Source organism: Gadus morhua, chromosome 2 (assembly GCF_902167405.1).
Source record: "Gadus morhua chromosome 2, gadMor3.0, whole genome shotgun sequence".
NCBI lineage: Eukaryota > Metazoa > Chordata > Actinopteri > Gadiformes > Gadidae > Gadus > Gadus morhua.
In genome coordinates, this window is record NC_044049.1 from 10,758,603 (window position 1) to 10,776,102 (window position 17,500).

A 17,500-nucleotide genomic window follows, 5' to 3' on the forward strand; every position below is an offset into this window, starting at 1 on the left:
ACAACATGTGACTGATAAAACCTCTGTGAGCGTGACTGGTACGCTACACTAGTCGTGTAGCCCGATAGGGGTATGTGGTTTCATGGAGGAATGTGTAGTGGATGTGGGCCATATAAGCGTTGGAGTGAACAGGCCAAGGGCTAGCCAGGCGGGGAATGCGCTATAGTTGAGGCAGTTCTCGAATGTTCGAGCACGGCGAGATTAGAAGAAGGAAAGTTCCTTGAGTCCTGCTAGGAAAATGTAATGCTGTGTGTTTATTGAATGCTAAAAGTTATTATAAATTTGGCAAACTATATTTTTGGTTTAGTTCCGTGCTTGAGCTTTTAGGGATTTCGAACGGGCAATTATAGTGTTAGTTTGCCTGCCAACTTTGGGTTATTTTCTGGGCAATCTAACATGAATAACTCATTCGGCAAAAAGGCTCTCATACAAACTAATTTATGCAGTTATTACATAATAAGATATGTTATGCATGCATATACCCACACCACATATATCAAGCTATGTGTGATTCGTTTTTTGATTTGTTAAATATTCATTCATAGATTCATATTCATCGCTGTTACCATTGCAATGGTAAAAAAAAAAAGTAAAGATACAGTATTCAAACTGACAATTGTTCTTTCAACAACCAAAGACTGTAAAATATGAAAAAACTATTTCTCGACTCCTTCCTTCTATTGAGTACTATGTTATATTAAATAAGCGGGTGACATTTTTCTTGTAGGGGTTACAGATAAGACCGGAGCTCCTCTTTGTCTCTCATTGTAATCCAATCATCAAATCCCTTCCGCCTCCACCAGCTCCGCCACCAATCAAATCCGTTCTAGAGAGTGCTCCACCGTCGTCGGTCCCCTGCCTTTATTAGATCTCTTGTCGCACGAGTGGCGTCTGGGCGTAGCTCACAGGAGTTAATGGCCCGGGTGGGCTTGGAGTGGCCTCTCTCCAGTGCTGCTTTAGTGTGGCTGCAGGTGTGCTAAATAAGTCTAACGACCATAACGAGGAACTGCCAGGGGCTATTATAAGAAAGGGGACAGGCGGGGACACTACAATAACCAGGATTCATTGGTTTAGTGTGCGTCGTACCTGCTGGATGAGGTTGTGCCGGCTGCATTCGCAGTGCATAATCTACACCGATATGGGAATGAGCAACTATACACACAAATAGTAGATCCACCAATATGCATCACAAAGCATAGGTGCACTTTCATTATGAAAATACAAAGTATTTCATAATACATTTTCATAACACACACGCTCAAACACATACGACACAAACACACACACAATACCGCCACCCCCCCCCCCCCCGCCCAAACACACAATAACACACACATACACTCAGACTCTCTCTGGTAGAACATAGATAAGGACTTACAGACATAAATCAAATCCAGTTGCAGAGGTGAGCATGCACACGCACACGCACACGCACGCACGCACACACACACACACACAACAAGCAGATAACTTTACCCCACATACACCACAAACTACCAACCTCAATTCGAAAAAAAAAAGTCCATTGCGTTCCCCATAACGTTGAATTGATTGAGGGCACTAACAATCCAACCTTAGGACCCCCCTCACGCACACACACCTAAAAAAAACACACACACACACACACACACACACACACACACAGACATATGCACATGAACATACCAACCCACACACACCATAAAAAAACACACACACACACACACACACACACACACACACACACACACACACACACACACACACACACACACACACACACACACACACACACACACACACCCCAATCCCCGCCCACACACAAACACCCATAGAGGAAGTCCAGTATGGAAAGCAGAGGGGAAAACTCCGCCATCTGAGTGCGTTTGGCGACTGCAATGCGGCTAGCTCCAACGCTTAAGCAGCCATTGATATTAAACGGTTAGCATATATCATGAGTTTAAATGCCGGCAATAAGACACCAATGCCCACTCACTAGCCACCAAGGTTAGCTTATGAAGGGGACCCGTGTGGAGCCAGATATCTGCAGCATGAGTCCGCAAAAAAATACAATTTGAGGTCATGGAGATGACGATGGTAATGTTGAAGATGATGAGGATTATTTTGTGGAATGGAAGCGGTGGGATTGCCCAATAGTTTGACAGTTCATCTCGACAACTTTGGCACTTCTCTGAATGGTAATTGCATCTCTTGAAAATGGCCCCATTTTAAACGCAAAGAGCTGCTATGAAGAAGCTGAGCTGGACTTTGACTTTGAACTGGGAAAAGCATAAATAATGGAGTGATCGACTTGGACTTGACTCGTTGTTTAACATAACTCACATGACTGAAATGCCCTGCCATCTATTGAACTACCTCTAGCTTATGGCAAGTCTAATAGGCTAATAATACTCAGCGAGTTAGCCGTGCATTACCTACTGGTCTTTGGGCATAAATATCATTTTAGGCAGCAACTGTACTCCCCCCCCCCCCCCCCCCCCTTCTGGCGACATCAGAGATAGTCTTGCACCAATTTATCTGACACATATCTTTTTATGTCATCAGTCTTTTTCACTTTTGTTATTTCTTACTCTCTCTCTCTCTCTCTCTCTCTCTCTCTCTCTCTCTCTCTCTCTCTCTCTCTCTCTCTCTCTCTCTCTCTCTCTCTCAGCTGTCACTTGATCTCACTCCTTATCTTCTCCTATCCTCTCTTATCTCCCCTAGCATCTCTCTCTCGCTCTCTCTCTCAGTTACTTTCTCTCTCACTCTCTCTCTCTCCAGACCACGCTACTAAAGTATGTAGGTTTAACCCTAAAGGTACGAACACACCAAACGCGTACCCCGCATATGGACGCATATAAAATCGGCAATTTTTCCATAGGGAACCATTGGTTTACGCGCGTATGAGCTGCGTACATGCATTACATGCGCTAAAGCAACATTTTACCCGCGTTAGCGGCGTATGAGCTGCGTATATATACGCGTACATATACGCGCGTACATATACGCGCGTACATATACGCGCGTACATATACGCGCGTACATATACGCGCGTACATATACGCGCGTACGCGAGGAGTTCAAAAAATGTAACCTTTTACACTCATACGCGTGATGCTTAGCCGCGATAGCCAATCAGCATGGAGCTTGACCCGACGTCACTGGCAGAGAGTAGTGACGCTTGCACAGAAGCATACGGCCGACATCTTTCTTTATTCTGGGTGGAAATAGTAACATAGTTCCGCCATTAAATGCGTTTATGGGAACATTTTTAGCGAGAAATGTGCATTTTACTTTCATAATGTTCGCTCGGTGAATGTGAAGGATGTTTGGTTTGATAGTTATGACGAAGAGTGAACGCTCCGTTCACTTGCATTGACAGAGTCTCTGGTTGCTAAGCAACCTCAACGTCTTGGCGGACTATTTCTCTGCTGATCAACACTACGAATGCTGGAAACACACCAGACACACCATGTGAAGTTATTTAACCCGATTATTGTTATTTATATCTGAGATTATTGAATCTAACCCGATCTAAACTCTATCATGCACCCAAACACGGCGGCGTTTGGGTTTCCTTCCTCGGACTCCTAAATCCAGCGCAGCCACAGGCGCGTAGTTGCGTACGTAGGACAATTTTTGACACAAAATGGTCAAGCAACATTTTAGCTGCGTTACGCGCGTAAATCTTACGCGGGTACGCGTTTGGTGTGTTCGTACCTTAACTCATATATATATATATAACTCATATATATATTAAAACCCCATATTACCCCCCCCCCCCCCGGGATAAACGGTTGTCTTAGAAGTTCCCTCTGCACGCAATAGGATAGCGCTACAACCAATCAGAGCAACGAAGAAGGTGACGTAGTCAGAGCGACGGATATTTCAATATGGAAGTGTTGCGAATGGTGGATTGAGAGAATGGAGACCAACGACAAAACTTTTACCACATCCGGTCGGCAAAACTCAGAATACATCTTTCTTTTCAAGGAAAGATTTCAGTGCAGTTCTTGCTTCATTTCGCAAAGAAAATGATAACTTCAAGTCTTGAAGAGTCGCGGCCAAAGCCGAGTCGAAAGACAGCTGTTCGCCAGCAGCAGCAGCCATTACTGTTTACCTTTAACACGGAACCGTCGCAGCTCCGTCGTCATTCGGCTCGATACCGCCCCTCACGATCTGATTGGCCTGTCCCATTTTCTGTTTCCAGCAGCGAAAAACAACAACAGAAGGCTAGTCCTCCCTGGCTGCAAATTAAATTTGCTGTCGCTAGGTGCGTCTAGATTTCTAGGCTAGGAATCTAGAGCTAGAAACTTAAATATTCCGTTTCTATTGTCATACCAAATGGATATGTTTAACAAAAAAACAAGGAATTGGAAGCTACTTACAATAGGCCTAGGCTGCATTCATTTCCCCTAATGGCAGCAATGTTCCACTTTCAGCTTGAATTAACCGGTATCAAAACGTGTCTTCTTTAGATTTCAGTTCCCTTGGTTTATTCGCACAGTTCGGCAGCGGCATTCTTTCAGAATCAGAGCCCACATTAAAGCTGCATTTAGGGCGACTATCACTACCCAGCAGAAAAATAGATGCGCTATAAATTGTTTTGTATATAACAGTCACGAACATGGGCAGAGTTGTGGAAGTGCTGGTGTTAGAAAAATAAGTTGACGGGAATTAAAGTGCTGCACATCGACTGTAAAAATATAGATTATTCATCACAATAATTTTAATTCAGAAATCGAATAGGCTAATAAAGTCTGAATTGTGAGATAAAATTCAGCATTCTGATAATAAAGTCAGAATACTTGGATAAAATCCGAATTCGGATAATTAAATCCAGCATTAAAGGTTCATTTAAGAAGGCTCTCACCAGTCATTTGTCGCCTGGTCGCGGTGTCAAGGTTTTTTTTTTAAATAGTTCACTAGTCGTAGCGCGCAATAATTTGCAGCGTCAGAATTCTGAGAATTAAGAGAAGCAAGCATTCAGATTTCTCAGAATTCTCTGACACTGCAAATGAAAGCGCTACTAGAAGCCAACTAATTTCAGCGCGACTGGAGAGAACTTCCTTAAATTAACCTTTAATGCTAGATTTGCATGAACGCTATTGTGTGAATAGGGGATTATCACGCTGATACGTAGTACTTCCGCATTCGGTGATCTTTGTGCGCTGTGACATCCGGTGAATCACTCATCACTCTGGCGAACCGATGATGGAGGACCGGCAGTTCATGAACTCAATGAATAAAGGAACTGAAAGAATAAAAGGATTTAATTTATTCCCTTTTTCTGAGAACATCATTTGCTACATTACATATTAACATTATTTTTAATACTTTCAGGATGGACCGACTGGATTTTAAATTGATTATGGATGAAAGACTTCTCATTCAATTATATAAATGTCATTCAATATATACTGTACAATGTTTTCAGTATACAGAATTACAGCTCCGGAAAAAATGAAGGGACCACTCCAAATGTTCATTGTCTCTCGTTTTAATATTTATATATTACCGGTATATTTAATATAGGTATATCTTGAAGGGTGGTATAATCAGCGTTGCCCCACTGTCAGCTGGTGGCTTCTCGATGGTGAAACCCTTGTCTGCCATGCAGCCATCTCCTGGCTCCAGTAAATCCAGCAGTCCACTTCGTTCAGACAGCTCTCGGTCAGAGATGGAGCCGAAGAAGAGACTTAACAAAAAAGTCACAGCACTACAAGGGGCCATCCCAATCAAGGCCTCAAAGGTTGTCGTGTTCTTGTAAGAGGAGAAAACCTCAGACTGGAGGGTGAGGGATGGTGGATTCTGGCATCGCACCCCGGTGCAGTCGATGATTACCCGAACATCTGGACTGTACTGCACAAATTTGCTTGGCATGGTGTTCTTGACTTGCTGTTAACTCATCCAGATGGGGAGGGAGCCAAGGAGCAGGTAACGGTAGGTGGCCCACGTTATAACAACATCCAATTGCTGTATGCGTGCAGCAGCAGCATCCAGTGCACCTGTATGAGATGAGAAAAAAAATAAGAGCCTATTCTATGATTAAACCATAGGTAGCACATCCTGTCAGGTAGGTGGTTTAAGAACAGTATGGGGTACTAGTAGGCCAATATTTCAGAACACTAACAAACACACTGACAAACCTGGTTTAGGAGCAGAACCGAAATCATGTTCTGTCATCACCACCGAAGCTGCGATCTCCTCCATCGGCTCTTCTTCTTTATTTATTTTAAAGATTGGCCCTTCATCCCGGCGAACCGCTTGAATCCACATCTTCCTTAGACTCAATTCAGTTGGGAATCCATGAAAACTTAAGCAGGGTTGGCGTTGTTTGTTAGATGTACAAAGTGGCGCAAACTGCGCCGGAAGTGTTCATGCACAACGAAGACAAATCCCGCCAATGGAACCCGGAAGCGTGATAATCCCCTATTCAACCCATGCACACGCTCACACGCCACACTTCGTATTTCTCACACTGAGAAATTACCAGGATAGCGCCCACCAATTTGGGCCGCTATTTAAAGGTTGGGTATGGGATTTGCGAAACGCCAGCAGATTTTGAAAATACACAACTCAAATGGTCCTACCCCCTCTCCTTCAACGCTGACTCTGATTCCACCCATTCTAAGTACATGGACGCGCAATCATGCACGAGCGAACAGATGCGCGAGAGCGAGCCATTATCTAGTTAGCTAGCTCCAGTAGCTACCGCAGGATAACAACAAACAGAAGCTTGCTCTGGGTCACGAGCTTTGAGTACGTGCACGAAGGGGTCGCGCGGGGAGCGGGGGAGGGGGAGTGCAGTACGACCGTTTGATTGACGTACTTACTGTCCAATGCCACTCGGTGGGTCTGGAAATCATTAACTGGAGTTTTTCGAGCCCTGCCCGTTCCACAGATGATTGACCTGTTTAATTTTCATGTCAGTACTTCTAACTCAGTAAGTGGGTTATGATAAGGATTTCAAGTAATTTTGCAAAAATGGCCAAAAAAGAGATTCCATACCCAACCTTTAAGTGTTACAGGTAGGAATCAAATGTGTTTCCCGTACGTAGGGTAGGCCGAACCATACGTCCTCTTTTGCCCGGACATGCCCTCTTTTTGAGACACTTTTAAAAAATGTTTTGCGGAATTTCAAAATCTTCCGGTAATTTATTAAAGCCTCATACATGTTCACATTGAATTTGCGTTGCGTTTCTCTGGGTCGTTCACAAACTAGTTAGGCTACGCCCTCCCCTACTCAGTTCTGTTCGCTTTGCATTGGTGGAAGTGAGTAGGGGGAGTGGTTAGGTAGAGCCTTCAGATTGGACGGTTTGACACGACGGTAATTCAGTTACCGTCGTGTTTTGTATTTATTTTTTTACCATTATTGTTTTATAGGGACAAACATTAACAAATTTATCATTACAGGGGATTGATAAAGTTCTATCTAGACTATTGAACAGAAAGAAACACTTGGTCATACTTTACACACTTTACCACAGCATTGGCCTACTGAATGCCACAGATATATTTTCAGCATTGGACTGAATGCCACATAAATATATAATTATGTATTTGCACGTTTGCAACGTTTAAAAGCTCATGGTACAAAGTTCAAGTATATGCCTCTACTTGTATTGCTTAAGCCAATAGCCTTTTGAGGCAGTGTTTTTTCTGAATATTAGTGTTAAGGGCCAATAATGCTTACTATCATACGTTAGTTACCATGTCTGTGGACACATTTGTTATGCAGTCACATGTTAATATAAAAAAACAAATTGACTTATGATGGTGTAGCCATGCATGTTGTTTTATTGTTAATATGTCAATTAGTTTTTTATTGAAAATACTTTGTATAGATGAATTATCCCAAAACTTGTCATCGTAACACCTTAAATAAATAAACATGACTTAACATGGCAGATACCTCTGTATTGTTTATCATATGCGGTAAGAGTGTAACGTTTTCAACCAGTTCCTTGGTAGAACCCACTTACAGTAAAAATCACTTCTGATGGAAAAAAAGATGCATATGAAAAACACTTTTCTTATTTGTTACTATTATATTGTTTAAAATGAACGCATATATTAAAAAAAAATATATATATATATGTGTGTGTGTGTGTGTGTGTGTGTGTGTGTGTGTGTGTGTGTGTGTGTGTGTGTGTGTGTGTGTGTGTGTGTGTGTGTGTGTGTGTGTGTCTGTTTGTCTGTAAATGTATAGCCTTTGTGTGTGTGTGTGTGTGTGTGTGTGTGTGTGTGTGTGTGTGTGTGTGTGTGTGTGTGTGTGTGTGTGTGTGTGTGTGTGTGTGTGTGTGTGTGTGTGTGCAGGGAGGTGCTTGTGTGTGTGTGTGTGTGTGTGTGTGTGTGTGTGTGTGTGTGTGTGTGTGTGTGTGTGTGTGTGTGTGTGTGTGTGTGTGTGTGTGTGTGTGTGCAGGGAGGTGCTTGTGTGTGTGCTTGTGTTTATATGTATTTGGGTGTGTATATCTTCAGTTTTCCTTGTGTCTAAAACATAGTTTTGTTTACATGTGTGTGCTTGTATTAGTGCAACGGTGTGCTTATGAACATTTGTGTGCGGGTACAAGTGAGCGATGTGTCTTACATTCCAAGCAGGCCACTGTGACCTTGACCAACGCCGCAATCAATCGATATCTGCGCTCAATCATAGTAATAACCACTGTAGCCAATGAAGGGTTTTAGTGATTCTTCATTATATCAAGGCTCAACACCATTATCAGCGTCATTACAACTTAGATGAACATAAGAAATAAGAGTCAGCCAGCGAAAGACCCACACTACCATGCTAGCTTTAAGCTCCCTGTTGGGAACATCGCTGATGTAAAATCAGGAAATTAATTAAGACTCTTGCCTGAATAACAGATTATGTTGTCTGTCCAAACAAATGGAAAATTGCATCACAAACAACTGGGTTTGTTTGCATGAAGTTTGATAAGTTTTGACTTTTTCTAGTTATTTTAACATTACTTTGGGGCTATTCCTCTCTGACTGTGTAGCCTTTATTGGTTGTGCCACAAGGGGCTTTATAACTAATGTCTGTGTGAGTGGTGACTACGGTGTAGCCTTCATGAGTGTTTTTGATGGTTGTGTGAGTGGTGATGACGGTGCAGCCTTTGCGGGTGTAGTTGACTGTGTGAATTGAGTGATGGCTGTGTGTGTGGTGCTGATGGTGTATCCTTCATGGGTGGAGCTAACAACGTGAAGTGACTAATGGGAAACAACGGTTATTATGAGAAAGGCTGAAATTAATGAGCGTTGGGTGGCTGATGATGACATGGCTAATTAATTCAGCAATTATTATACATTTTATGAAAAACATGTCTTGGTGACAAAGATGGTGATGTTTCATTCATGATCATCACCGCAGCAATTAAAACTACAACAACGACATTAATAATCGGTAAAAACAACCACAACATTAGGAATTACATTAATACATTTAAATTTCTTAGTAATTAGTATTAGTAACATTAGTAAACAACATTAGTGTTTTAAAAAATAGTAAAAACTCAAAGAATGGTGACGAAAACCACCTCAAACTGTCACCTGGTCCTGCTGTCTCACATGGGACTGGGTCTGCACAAGGCCAGAGGGTTCAGAACCGAACGGTACTTGATAAATGAACCAACGGGTCCAAACACCCAAGCTGTCACCCATAGATCTTCATACTGCATCCTAAATAACATCAAACCAATCTTTTCTTCTCCACCTAACCTTGTATGTGTCCCCCTCCATCACTCTGTCTTGTTTAATTTGTTGGTGGTCATATTGGATCCTGTCTGACTCTGCAGCACTTCCTGAGAGATCCTGATGGCTCTATGTATCTTACGTACTTGACTCAAAATGAAGATGCATTCCAGAAAATCACTCACGCATGCACATCGTTATAACACACTCGCTCACTTTCACACAAAAGTAATTATGTGGACACTTGCGCACACCCACAGGCACGCCACATTGTGTTCACATTCAACACGCCCCAGTTGGCATGGTCAAACAGATGCCGTTTGTCGCTTGATTCTTCCCAGTGTTTCCATGGATTTACCAATCTTCTGCCCTTCATCTCTGACACTGAAGAAAAAAATCCATAGATGGATTCTGTCTATTTGTCTATAGACAAGAAGACAGACTCTATCTGCCGCTATCCATTTCCTGTCTTTTTGTTCATTCTTTCAACTTTCCCGGGCGCGAGCCATCCATATCGAATTATTTTGTCTCTCTCTCCCTATTTCTTTCTTCTCCACGCTGCGTCATGTCAGCGAGAAAACAAAAAATGCTGATGCAGGGGCAACAGGATATGCACGTAGCAGACAGCAAAGATGCTGTTTCATTCTCACTCCCGAACTCCTCTTTTTCTGACATTGGCCCTCTTTTCCCCTGTCCGTCCTTGGCTACTTCCTTCTCTTCTCCGCCATCGTGCATTCGAGATGTCTACTGCTCCCATTCTATCCAATTGTTTTCTATATCCATCAGGCCCAGATGGAATGATCTGAAGACGTCAAAGTTAAGGGGGAACACGTTGGGTTCCCTCATATTCTCGCCTCGTCTCTCCTCAAAAGTGGTTGATGCTGCCGAGTTGACGTCCGTCTCACTGTACTCCGTCGCCAATCATCCAACATTATCCTGACATTGACATGCCCGTACACACACACACCAGACACACATACAACCTCACCACACACCCACTACCCTCACTCACACATGGACACATACACACAAATGCATACATAGACCCAACGCTACCCGTGCACATCAATTCGCTGCACATTGCATGCTCTCACCCATGCATCTTTATTGTCCTAATCATTTAAGTATTTAAGCCTGATTTCTGAATTTAAATACTGAATCTAGAATAGTCAGATTGCATATCCCAGTGTCGTAAAATTGTAAAACATATACAAGCGTTTTGCGATGAAGGATGCTGATGGAGGCAAAATGTCCCAAGGCCATGGTTCGGTTAAATTCGAGCATTTCCATCTTTGAGCAAAAGGACACGATGACAACTGTATTCCAAGAAGTTCATCCGTCTCATCTCTCCGATACCATGACAACAGGCTCTCCCACTCATGTGAAACTCAAACAAACTCCATAGAGCTCTTTCCTCTCTCTCTCGCTCTCTCTCTCTCTCTCTCTCTCTCTCTCTCTCTCTCTCTCTCTCTCTCTCTCCCTCTCTCCCTCTCTCCCTCTCTCTATCTCTCTCTCTCTCTCTCTCTCTCTCTCTCTCTCTCTCTCTCTCTCTCTCTCTCTCTCTCTCTCTCTCTCTCTCTCTCTCTCACCTGTCTGCCCTATCTTACAAGTCCACATGTGGCTTATTGATGCTGACATTGAAGGTTCTTTTAAGCTCTCTTAGCCCTCCTTCCCTTTCAAATCTCCCTCTCTCTCTCTCATTTTCTCACTCCCTCTATTTATCTTCTCTCTTCCTCTCTATCTCTCCCTCTGCACTCCTCCTCTCTCTCCACTCATCTCTAAAACTCTCACTGTGTTTCTTCCCTTTCATCCCACTCCGAATTTGGTTTTCCTTTTCACATTCACCATCTTCCTCTTCTTTCCTCAATCACCATTTCTTTCTTTAATTCTTTAATTCTTTAGTTCTTTCGTTCTTTCGTTCTTTCTTCATACTCTCCACATCCGCTCTTATGGAGGCCACACTCAGAAATAAACCAAGTATATCAGCTAAGCCTTTTATTTGCATGGTTCTTTAAGTATATTAGGTTTAGTAGCCTTAATTGTAAGTGCAGTTTACCCGCGCTTCAGCAAAATGTCTCCGGTGGCCACCAGACTCCACACAAACTATCCCACATATCTTGACATATTACCCCTTCAACCAGACCTTACAATTAGTGAGACGATAACCCACCTCACCCACCAAATAGCACCTGACCAAACCAGAGGTTGTTTGAAAATCAGCCTTCAAAGTTATCTTTGGGAAACAGAGGCACCAACTTGTGGAGAATTTCAAATGCTATTCATTTCGAAGATGGTCGATGGCCCTGCAACTGTTGATAAGGATAACACCCATTTAAACAACCATCCCCCGGCCACTAAATGTGGCATACCTTCTCTCACTCCCCCTATTATTAAACTATTTTCAACGGGGGTCAAAGTTTACACAGTTTGTACTTTCAATTGTACTCTCACTACCCCCATCCCTCTATTGTACCCTCTGTTGTAAACCTCTGTCTGCTCTTCTCTTCTCTCTTCTCCTCCCACCATCATGTTTCAAAGTCTGAATGACCTCCGACCCCCAAGAACCATTCCTTAAAAGTGACACCCAGCCACCCTGCTGAAATGGCAAACATCATTGATAACTTAAGTTTCAGAGGTGGAGAAAAAGAGAGGATAGAGAGAGGGAAAGAGCGAGCGAGGAATGAAGAGGGAAACAGGTTGTGAATTGAGTAGAGTTTGATCAAAGACAAACGAGATCCCCCAAATCTTATGGTTGAAAGGGGCCTTTGCAAAAAAAAAATAGCAGAAGAGAAAGAGAGTGAGGGGATGTTAAAGCAATACAGAGAATAAGAACCCGCCAAGAGCTACTTATCATTATTTCTGTTGTACAACAGATGTGAGGGGTTCTTAGCGACAAAAGCACAAACACACGCACATACAAACACACACTCACACACGCCGTACGCAAACACAAGGCCCGCAAAACAGAGGCACTTAATGTACAAACACACCCCAGTCACACTCCCACGGCTACACAATCACACACACACACACACACACACACACAAACACCCACACACACTCACTCGCCCACATCCATCTGGCCCCCTCCCATGGTGGCTTTACATGTCTCTCACGTATCCAGGAAGGCTCTTCATTCTAAATCCCGTTTCTCCCGAACACGATCTCCCCTAAAGGTCAAGGAGGAGAACATTGCATTCACACCAGCCGGCAGAACAACCGGCTTACGCTAGCGCCGACTCTATAATCATTCTGTTACATTCATATCCATAACGCGCTTCGACCCTCAGCTGCTGCACAGTCCTGGAGTACTCTAGCGGACTGTGTTTAGAGCGCCATGTTTTATGGTCAGGGTTTGACGACCTCAGAGGTTGTAGTGATTAGGGGTGTTTGACCGATCAGTCTGACGGTTCTGGGTTATGAATCCCTATGTCAACCGTCTAAACTGGAGATGCCCTCAACCCTATACTGGCCCATTGATGACATACAGCCGGCAGCTTGGGATAACAGCGAGTGCCGATTAGTTGGATGAATGAAATGGACAGATTCTTCCCTTCCCCATACACAGTCACTGTGATGAGGGCATTGCCAAGTGTGTGGCTCTACATCGCTAGCCAAGTGTGTCTTCATCCCTGGATCACTTTGAAGGTTTTTTTTCACACTGCTGCATGCCCCGATTGGGAATGTACCCCAGCCAATCCGCACGCCCTCCTACCATCTCATTCATCCCCTAAGTGTTTATCACTAATTGAATTTAAAAGACCTGAGGGCAGGAGGGGAAGTGGAGAGAGATATGAGACAGAGGGCAGACTGTGCTTCACTGCTGCTGCGGCGTACTGTGGTGAACCCATAAGAGTTAGGAGGCTGTCAGGAGGTATGAGATTGGCCTTTTGTTTTGCTGTCCGCAAACAGCTGAGTCACAAAGAGAGACGGAGACAGAGTGAGAAGGAGACAGTGAGGAATACAAAGGTGTAGCATCCAGAGGAGTCAGGTGTGCTTCCTTGATGACTCAGCGGACTGAAGGAAAGGGAAATTGAGACAATTAAAGATTTTGAGGACAAAGGGAGAGAGAGAGAGAGAGAGAGAGAGAGAGAGAGAGAGAGAGAGAGAGAGAGAGAGAGAGAGAGAGAGAGAGGACAAAAGGCGGACAAGGTGAGTGACCAAGGGGAATAAGAGAGTGGGAGAGAGATCAGGGGGAGGGAGCAAGGGTCGCATGGTGAGAAGAGCGGAAGAGGATTTCAATTTTCAAGGACAGAGCAGAAATGCTACGCGGGGAAGTTTGCTGTTGGAATGAGGCAGCGGAAGACATTTAAAAAGAGTAGAACGAGTTAGAGAGCGAAGGAGAGAAGGGGGTGGATGGGAGAGAGGGAAAGCAGGAGCTGGAGAGGGAGGAGGATGAGAGGGTCGGAGGAGAGATATAAGGAAGTGGAGAGGGAGGAGAGACAGGGGCCCTAAAGGGTCAAGCCAAGCAAAGGGGAAAATGAACAGGAGCCTTTGAGATTCAGTGATTATTAATAGTCATAGTTTGATTATAGCTGGAGTGGCCTCGCAGAAAGGTGATCGGGGACCCTCGCAACACAAGACCACTAGCGCCTTCCGTCCTTTCTTCTTTCTATTTTTAAATCCTATAACAGTTTGCCAAGGGGCCATATAAAACCAAACAGGCACAGTCTCAGATTCCGCACCACCACCTCTATCACTACCACTACCACCACCGCCTCCTCCAGACACCCCCTCCAGGTTTACTGCCCCTCGATCACCTCTTCACTGCTCACACCCCTCCAACCAGGTAGGAAAATACATTTGACCTCTTACGTTACATTTAGGCACGCTATAGGCTTCATTGAGCTAAGTTTCTTTGCAGAGAGAGAGAGAGAGAGAGAGAGAGAGAGAGAGAGAGAGAGAGAGAGAGAGAGAGAGAGAGAGAGAGAGAGAGAGAGAGACAGAGAGAGAGAGAGAGAGAGAGAGAGAGAGAGAGAGAGAGAGAAAAACATTTATATTGTTTAGCCTGTGGTTATATATATATAGTTATATTGAAAATGACATTAAAAGATGACAAGCGAAAGTCAAAACGCCTTTGACCAAACACTTGCCATGCTGGAGTCTATTCAAGTCACACACTGTTTAATTGATCCAACAGCGAGGAGTAAAGTTACCGTTTCAAAATTAAAACACAGGTTTTAGACCCAAGTCTCGAGACACGGTTGCAAGGGATCCAGCTCACAGAACCGAAACCTTTTAACACAACAGGTGTAAAGGGAGGACCGCTATTCTCTAAAGCCTCCTCTGTGGACTGAGATTAGATTAAGATATAGCCCTTCGTATATACACACGGTAATTGCTTTTGGATAGCAATAGTTTACGAAAGTAAATTAGGTAGAAAATAAGGCATAGGTGTTATTTTTCTTGTTTGCTTTTCAGCAGATCCTTTGGCTATGTGTCAAGGTCGCGGTGTAATTACGCGTAATGGGATCGATTGACGTCGCGGTTCAGTGAGCTATGAGAAATTGGGGTTGAGGAACAGCGAGCGACGATAGATAACCGGCTCTGGAAAAGATGCGAGCTCTGTCAACTTTATATTCCGAAATCTTGAACCCTGTGTGATTACTGATGATCCGCAGGAGTCGATAAACACAGCGCGAACGCACATCGTCTTCACGTGAATAATCGGGGACGGCGAAACGCTAGAGGGAATTTGCGGCGAAGGATTATTACAGATGGAGAGACACATGTTGTAGTTCGTTGGGTGCCACAATGAAATATGGATGTCCTTAAAGACTGTTAATGCAAGACTAATGGATGCAAATGAAGGATCAGTTGGAATTAGCATTGTTTTTTGGGTAATATTTTATGTAAATGTGTCTGATTATGATTGCTTATTAAGAGCGTGCAGTGTTTGCTTTAGAGCGTGGGAGTAGCCTTTGTGGCCCTGGCTCAATTCCCTGCCGCTTGATATTTGGAATTGGATTGTGAGTTATGACTTTCATGAGTCACTAATTTTTTACTTTTATTTTTTGTTGTTGATGGTTTTAACAACTAGACAATACAAAAGATCACGCCACATTTAGACACACACACAAATCAACACACAGATCCACATTGAATGCACATATGGAAACACACACACACACACACACACACACACACACACACACACACACACACAACCGAATGTCACAGCCAACCCCCGCATTGTAATCCCACCAACAAAAACACACACACACACACCCATGAACTCACCGATTCACACACAGATGCCTCAAACAAGCATATCCACATAATATAGAACACATAAACACACACACACACTACCCAATAATAAATAACACTCAAATAAGTGCGTTTATGGTAGTGTCTGTGTTATTTTTTGATGAACTGATCTGGTTCGACAGGAGAATGAACAATTCCCTGATAACTAAAGACCCTCTTAACCTCTTAACCTATGTTTGTGTGGATTGTGCATGTTTGTGTGTGTGTGTGTGTGTGTGTGTGTGTGTGTGTGTGTGTGTGTGTGTGTGTGTGTGTGTGTGTGTGTGTGTGTGTGTGTGTGTGAGTGTGTGTGTGTGTGTGTGTGTGTGTGTGTGTGTGTGTGTGTGTTTGTGTGTGCGTGTGTGTGTGCGTGTGTGTTTTTGTGTATACCTTGGTTCAATCCTGGTTCGAAACGCTAGTTGGGTGGGGGGAGATGATTGAGGCAAGTTGGTGAAAAAGGCTTGTTATTGAATTCATAGACTGCTTTCAAGCCTGTGGAGATAACTATAGGTTCAGGTTAAGACCTCATAGCATTTTCTGTGCATATTCCTCTCAAAGAGTCTGGTTAACGATTGTTGACATGATTCAACAACCGTCGAACCAGGCCAAAGAAAACTACCAAACAACCAAACAACCACCCACAAACTAAGCAAGCAGCCATCCAACCAGCCAACCAGCCAGCCAACACAGTGCAATAGCATAGAGTAAAGCACAGACAAAGTCAAAGACTTTACCTCTATGGGATGAATATAAGGTACCATGTATTAACTTGGCATAAAACAGAGCGGTTCAGCTGTATGCTATGAAATGACGAGACACCTCCTACACATGGTTCGAGGGTGAGGGTTAGCCTCCCCACACACCTTTCTTCCCATTTTTATATTCCAAAGATTCTCTCTCTCTCTCTCTCTCTCTCTCTCTCTCTCTCTCTGTCTCTCTCTCTCTCTCTCTCTCTCTCTCTCTCTCTCTCTCTCTCTCTCTCTCTCTCTCTCTCTCTCTCTCTCTCTCTCTCTCTCTCTCTCTCTCTCTCTCTCTCTCTCTCTCTCTCTCTCTCTGTCCATCTGTCTCTCTGTCACTCGCTCTCTTTGTCACTCTCTCTTTCGCTCTCTTGCAAAAAGCCACAAACAGATTACCTCATATGTCATGCAGCTGTTTGCAGCAGGTGATGGTGATTGTGTCTAATTACAATCTATGGACATGTGGCAAAATATAAATACATGAATGTCATAAAATCGAATATCTTACTGTAATGATCACGTCCAACAGCTGCAGAGACACTTTGTGTCTCTGCAGAAGTTCACCAAAGTGTTTTGGTGAACTTTAAGATTAACAACCCCCTCAATACATGTTATTATTTAGAAGGTTTAGACCGTTTAAAATATAGCTTCCAGTCTTGCCTTGTACATTCTGAGAGCCACCTCTGTAACTTGTCTAATCCATGTCCTTCCTCCTGCCCATCATGTACTATGAGGGCCATTGTTCTGAAGCCTTGGTAAGAAATCAGGCATATCACGTGATTCACAAATGTTGAACACATTATGTGTGATGAGTTTTGATACTAGAAGACATCCACATACTT

General features: G+C 43.5%; 1 protein-coding gene across 2 annotated transcripts in view; it reads left to right on the forward strand.

Moving 5' to 3' along the window:
* Nucleotides 1-17,500, forward strand: part of pvalb6 (parvalbumin 6) — a 44,161-nt gene that overhangs the window by 20,664 nt on the left and 5,997 nt on the right. Inside the window, exon 1 of one of the 2 annotated variants that reach the window (XM_030342271.1) lies at nucleotides 14,154-14,461. The exons of the other annotated variant lie outside the window; for it this stretch is intronic. The gene's annotated coding sequence lies outside the window, so the exon portion shown is untranslated. Of the gene's footprint in view, nucleotides 1-14,153; nucleotides 14,462-17,500 lie in introns of those variants that run through there. 2 annotated transcript variants of the gene reach the window in all.